Source organism: Bufo bufo, chromosome 7, assembly GCF_905171765.1.
Source record: "Bufo bufo chromosome 7, aBufBuf1.1, whole genome shotgun sequence".
In the NCBI taxonomy this organism is placed as follows: Eukaryota; Metazoa; Chordata; class Amphibia; order Anura; family Bufonidae; genus Bufo; species Bufo bufo.
The window spans coordinates 36,938,276-36,944,993 of record NC_053395.1 but is presented as its reverse complement, the minus strand read 5'-3'; the positions used below and the strand labels follow the sequence as shown (position 1 = coordinate 36,944,993).

General features: G+C 44.6%; 1 long non-coding RNA gene across 1 annotated transcript; it reads right to left on the bottom strand.

The window, feature by feature from the left end:
* Positions 1-779: 779 nt before the first annotated feature.
* On the bottom strand, positions 780-1,484 carry LOC121007881. The gene is made up of 2 exons (XR_005780480.1): positions 905-1,484; positions 780-873 (listed from the first exon to the last, which is right to left on the bottom strand). It is a non-coding gene; the product is annotated as an uncharacterized LOC121007881 (long non-coding RNA).
* Positions 1,485-6,718: the final 5,234 nt, after the last annotated feature.

The following is a 6,718-nucleotide window of genomic DNA, read 5'->3' as shown; positions in this document are numbered from 1 at the left end:
TCAAATTCCTGGATTAACCCCTTTATGGCCATTGGAGCTCTGTATGAGAACAGGCATGCAGGCCAACAGTCTCACTCCTGCTAGGACACAACGGACTGCAGAGGGGGTAGGGGTTACACAAATCCCACCCAGGCACGGGTTTAGAGGTACATAAAAGTAAGCATTTTGGCCATGCAACTGTTCATATGGAGCAGAAAGACCTTTTAAAAAAAACATCAGTGGTCAGGGGGAAAAAAGCCACATTGTCCAGAGGGTGTTGTATTCTGAACCCATTTACACAAGATAGAAGAGACTGAAAGGAAGTATTTATTGTTTGGGGGTTGGGATGATGAAAGCAATAATATACATATAACACACCCTGGGGGCAGAACGGTTAACATATCAGCATCGATAGGGAAGATCTAAAAGTCTCACACTGGAGGACAGAAATCAGACACCAGACTTTCAGACAGCAGGTTTTATTTCCCATATAGAGTTTGCAGCATTCTAATAAAATATTGAGAAACTCTGTACAATATACAAAAGTTAAATACATGGAAGGGAAGGTGGGCTCCTTGTAAAGGCCAATATGCCAAGGATTAGGACCATTTGAAATCACCTCAAGTATTTCAACCAAAATGTATCATCTCTCCTGTACAGTAAGTGACACTATAGGACTGAATGAACCGTGTGAAAGAGGTACAAGACCCTGACAATGACAGGGGGAGTCATAAGATGTATTCATGCAAATTCTGCACAATCAATTACATGCGTCTCCCAGGTAACATCATGGATTTTTATTTTAGGATAGGCTATTGATGTGTGGTTGTCTGTCCTCTATCCCAGGGCCTAACAGGATATGTAGGAACTGCGGTAGCAGGGACAGACAAGACACTGTGCCTGAGAGGGGAAAAAAAATAAAAACTAGACTAGAATGGAGCCAATGATTGACACCGACTGATCACACGTTGTCAAAATATTAATCCTTTTTAGGCTACTTTCACAGTTGCTGCAGAGGATTCCGGCAGGCAGTGCCATCGCCGGAGCTACCTGTCAGATCCCTCAATCCAGACACAAATGCATTGCAATACTGGACACGTGTCTCTGGTGTCAGCTGGAAAAACAGAGCCGGTATTTTTTGCATTTGTAAAAGGTCTGCTCATGCACAGACCAGAAAGCGGGCTCCATTTTGCTGGAACACTTGAGGAGGTTCTGCAGTTTGTTTTAACTGATCTATCCAGATGATACATCATCCGCTCCAGTAGCACCACGTCCTTCTCACTGTTTACCACCAGCCCACTGACTTCACGACTAGTATCAACTAGCGTGGGCGGGGGTAAGGTCCTCTCAAGTGACCAGAGCTTATCCCCACCCACACTAGTTGATACAAGTCGTGACATCACTGGGCCAGCGGTAAACAGTGAGAAGGCCATGGCGCCGCTGCCTTCTCAAACAGCTGATTGGCAGGGGTCCCGGGTGTCAGACCCCCACCGATCTGCAGCTGATGATCTATCCAGAGGATAGATCAGTTAAAACAAAGTGCAGAACCCCCTTAATGCCAGATCCGGCACTAATACACTTCAATGTAAATTAATGCTGGATCCGGCGTCCCGGCAAGTGTTCAGGATTTTTGGCCGGAGAGAACTGCAGCATGCTGCGGTATTTTCTCCATCCCAAAAAAAATGTAAGAGGGACTGAATGGATTGGGCTCTATTCATAATGCATTAGGATAAAACTTATCAGATTTCTCCCCCCCCCCCCCCCCCAGTATTGAGCCCCGAGGACAGAACTCAATACCGAAAAACTTTAACGCAAGTGTGAAAAGTACCCTTATAAAGTGGAAGCAGACCAAAAATAGGATTGTGTGCCGAGATGCATTACAGGCACAGCCTACTGCTAAAACATTGAAGGGGAGCAAGCCCTTTTCTAATCCTGGCTAACCCCTTTGAAAGAGTTTGTAAATTTTTCACTCCGACCGAGCAAGAGCTCTGATCTGCTTTCAAGAACAGAGGTTGGCACTGGCTCTGTGACGCCAAGACCAAATCAATAGCTCCACTTACTCCATTCCTAATGGACAGAATTTTTTTATTTTTAGACAAAGTACTGTACCAATGGGGTATTTCAAACATTGTAAACTCCTGAAGGAATCAATTATTACAGGAGACATGCCCATGTAAGCGAAGCTGAAAAGTAGTATCACGATGCTCTTGTTCAGGACAAGTATCTCAGCTGCAGGACCTCCGCCTATTAAAAATAAGTGTGTTGAGCAAACTTGTTTTTTTTAAGTTCTGCGTCCAAAGTTTGGGTTATTGAAGAATCCAGTTATGGTTCCTGGACGCAGAACTTATTTTTTTAAGTTCACTCAACACTAATCAAGAACTTCACAGGAAACCTTCCTTTCCTCCCTCTTCATGGTGAGATAGCACTTAAAGAATTTTCTGAGACTTGCATATCGATGACCTATTCTCACCCAGAATCAGGCATCAGTATCTGATCAGTGATGGTCAGACACCCTGCCGCCCCCGACTAAATTACTCCTGATGTGCCAGCTGGATGGTCAAAAGGAGCAACAGTGCCAAGAGTACTTTAAAGGGGTTGTACAGGATTGGAAAAACATGGCTGCAGGACAAAGGGATCGAAAATACATTAAAAACAATCCCTCGTTTTGTGCTGCCCCCTCACAGCCATAACTGGACCTGGAATGCTTCTTTATACAGGAAAAACAATGTTAGTGGTCAGAACTCCAGGGAAAAGAGATGAGAAGCCAAAGGACTAAAGCACAAGACGCCAATGCAGCAGGCCTTACAAAGTAAAAAGCCATCTATTTAGGTTTCGGGAGTCAGGGAGAGTGGTCACGTAAGCGGCTATGGTATAGCCTAAAACTAGGCTTACTTGCAAAACAGCACCCTAGAAAACCACACAGCGGTTTTTAGGCTGCTACGAGGGAACTCGCCCTTGCCAGGCATTTAAATGGCTGTTCCAGATAATTAAAAATTGGCAGCAATATACCCCCCCTCCATTGATCCCCCTGCCACTGCCGTTCCAATGCTGCCTCTACCTCTGGTGCATGTCTCGACACTTAAAAGCTATGGCCTCCTTCAGGACAATGAGTAAATTACTTTTTTAATTGGTCTTTATTAAAAATGCTCAGCTGTTTTTGAGATAAAGGTTAAAAATCTGTTTGCAGAGTATCATCTCAGTCCTATCAGCTGAAAGGTGTCCATATCCTTTATATTCCGGTCAGTTAAAGGGTAACTCATGTTTTCATCCAATAATCAATTTTAGCATATGTTACTGCTGCTGCAGCATTATGCATAAAGCAATCTTTAGTTTCTTCACTTACCACTGTTTTCCTTGTTTTCCCCTTAGTTACGGCTGTATAAACATTTACAACATGATGACCTTCTCAAGATGGCTCCTCTGCCAGTTCTCTGAAGCCAGAACTGCATTCCCTCAGGTCACACACACACTTGCTGTAGCCAGCAGCTCCCTGGCAGCCAATCAGATTGGATTACTGAGAGACACGCCTCCTCTCTGAAGCCTAATGCAGGCATGCAGTGTGAAGGACCGCCCCTCTGTCTTCCTAGCCGGAGACAGACAAACCATAGCAACTGTCTTTTAAGGAAGCAGTGGAAAGGGACAGAGGACATTAATGAAAGCTGTTATTATAAGGTAATTACAGATCTTTTGACAATCATTGACAGACTAACTCAGGTATACATGCCTAGCTGTAATAAACTAGCAAATCAAAAAAAAAAAAAAAAAAAAAATGAATATGACAGTTACCCTTTAAAGTTATCCAACATCCACAGGAAAAGAGATAACTATCAGATCAATGGGTGTCCTACTGCTGGGACCCCCACCGATCAAGCCAACAGGGGCTCCGTACTCCCTGCAGCTCCCCTGAAATGACCAGAGGGGAGAGTATTGAGACAGTGGAGTGCCGTGCCATCTCCTGAACTCCCATAGAAATTAAAGAAGTGGCTGACCGCTCAATTTTTTTTTTAAGGGAAGCTACAGGGGGTATGGAGCTCCCGTTTTTGCGATCGGTGGTGATCCCAGCAGTAGGACCCCCACCGATCTGATGGGGTATTCTGGTTAAAGTTATCCCCTTTTAAGAAATGCCTCTCATCCAGAGAGGACCTGGACAGCCTTAGAACGGCAGCGGCAAGTAGATATGTTTTGTTTCTATGCCCCCCCTCTGAACCCACTGCCAACCATTTTCGTTTCACTGGAACACCCCTTTAACCCTAGTGATTTTACAACACATAAGCTGCCATAAAGCAGAGGCTTAGTTCAAATAGTCCTAAAGCATTTCCCAGGTTATGTGAAGATTACAGCCGCTTACAACCAGACAATTTAACGTGACAACACTGAAGAAGCCATTGAATTATTGACGAGTATAAAGTGCACTGGACTTTATAACAGGATTAGTTCACAGCGAGAGGCTTTCAGGACATGTCTGCAAATTACACCCGCAGAACGGTTTCACCGACAGAACTATAGATCACTAGATAAAATGAGTTAAAAAAATAAAAAAACTTCACAAAATCCATTAGTTGACAAGAAGAACTGGAAGGAAAACTGCACTTAATAGATTGTCGGTGTGGTTCGAAAGGAGCGGAAACCCCCCACAATGCACAGAATATAGTCTGGGTTCAGTGCGGATATTAATACGACACGTAAGGCATGCAAGCGTCCTAGCGGTGGCCATTGCTGTAAACCGGTATAATTTATAAAATAGCTAAGTCACAGTCCACCAAAGGTGTAATAGGCCCCCCGATACCCTAGGATTGGGGTTACAGCGCCAGTTTCCATAACTGCCCCCCCACTAGCACAAATGGGCAGCCAACATAGCACAAGACAGAAAGGACCACAAGTGACAGCAACTGGATACTAGTGCTTAGCGATGTAGCAAAAAGATCAGGTATTTGGACCCCAGTCAAAAGAAAGTAGTTACAGGTTAGCCCTTTACTTCATTAGTTTTTATTATACAGTATAATTTCAAAGATTATATTAGCCCTTTACAACATGTGAAGTACAAGTGACACAAACCGGACAGCTGCAGAGTTACAAAACAGGTTAGTGAAGAGATACCTAGGCTTATATCATCTTACCCCAGCAGGCAATATATCTTGGCATACGCAATATAGGTCGGACAGGGTAGGCATTTGATTTCTGGGATGAGCACATTGATGGCCTACCCTTAGGACAGGCCATCAATATCAGATTGGTGGGGATGAGACACTCTGCACTCCCACCGGTCAGCTGTTTGCAGGGGCCACAGGGTAGTCAATGCTTATAACTGAGTATACCTGCACGTTGTACATATAGTAATGGCAGTGCAAGTCCCAAATCAGTACCCCACACTGCCGCTACAAGGCACACAGGTTGGCAGACCAAGGTAAACTCGAGGCCCTTTAAATAGTTGATCAGCTGGGGTGCAGAGGGATGACTGCGCAGGCGTGGTAAGCTCGCCTTCACGTTGAGGGTCCCGTTCTGGAGATAGGAGCGGGTACCAGAGGTGGGACCCATATCAGACATTGAAAGCATATCCTAGCAATATGTCTCGGATAGGAATACCTCCTTTTAGTCAGTGGCTTTAAAGGGTCTGTCCAGCCATGAGAAATTGTTTAAAAAAAATAATAAAGTGTTCTAAAACAAATGAAGTCATACTCCCCTTACCCAGATTGCTTCAAGACATGGACACGTGGGCCATCACAGCCAGCGACTGGGAGCAGGAAGGAGACCCAAAAAAGCTTTGGACCTGAAGCAGCATGGAATCGGTAAGGGTAGAGTACAACTTCAATTATTTTAGAAAATTCTAAACCTTTTTAAAACATTGTTTTCATGGCTGGACAGCACCTTTAAATTAAATTTTGGTATAAGTTTTCATACCTTGGGAGGTGGCAGAGGACATGTGCCATGCAGGTGTATGTAGACAATTGTCCCATATTATAGGAAGGAGATGGCATCTTAAGATCAGACTGGAAACTCACGTGAAGGGTTTCTAGGGAGCAGGAGCCCCTAAGGATTTCATTCTTTTATTTAGAAAGTAAAGACTCCGGAGAACATCCTCAATAACACAACCATAAAAACCCTCTAATGCACACAGAAAGGGCTTCCGCGGGCATAAGGCGGAACTGGTTAGAAGAAAGCTTTTCCCAAGACCACTAATGGTCGTTAGGCCCAAAGTACAATCCAAAAATCCATTACGGATAGGACGGTGATTTTATGGTTATGTAGCTTATTAAATGCAGACCTGGGGCTCATAGGTTGGTTAAAACACACTCACTCCTCACAACACCATCCATTGTATAGTGACTATGCTTGGAATTGCAGCTCGGGCCAGTCACTTGAATGGGACTGAGCTGCCCCTAAGTCTATGTGACCAGTGAACATGATGCCACTGGCCTGGGAAGGAGACCTGGGCACCACAGGCTCCACAAACAGCTGAGAGACAGGGGTCCTGGGAGTCAGACCTCCAACGATCGGATACTGATAACCCATCCTGAGGGTAGCTCATCAAGATCTAAATCTGACAACCCCTGTGAAGATCTGAGAACTCTTTATTTAGTATTACATTTCACATTTACACCACGAGCTTTCCTGTTTAATACGGCAAATGTAAGGCTGAAACATACATGAGGCCTCATGCACACGACCGTTCAGTTTTTTGCAGATGCGCAAAACACGGAAGCCCGCCGTGTGCCTTCTGCAATTTGCGGAACGGAAGGCC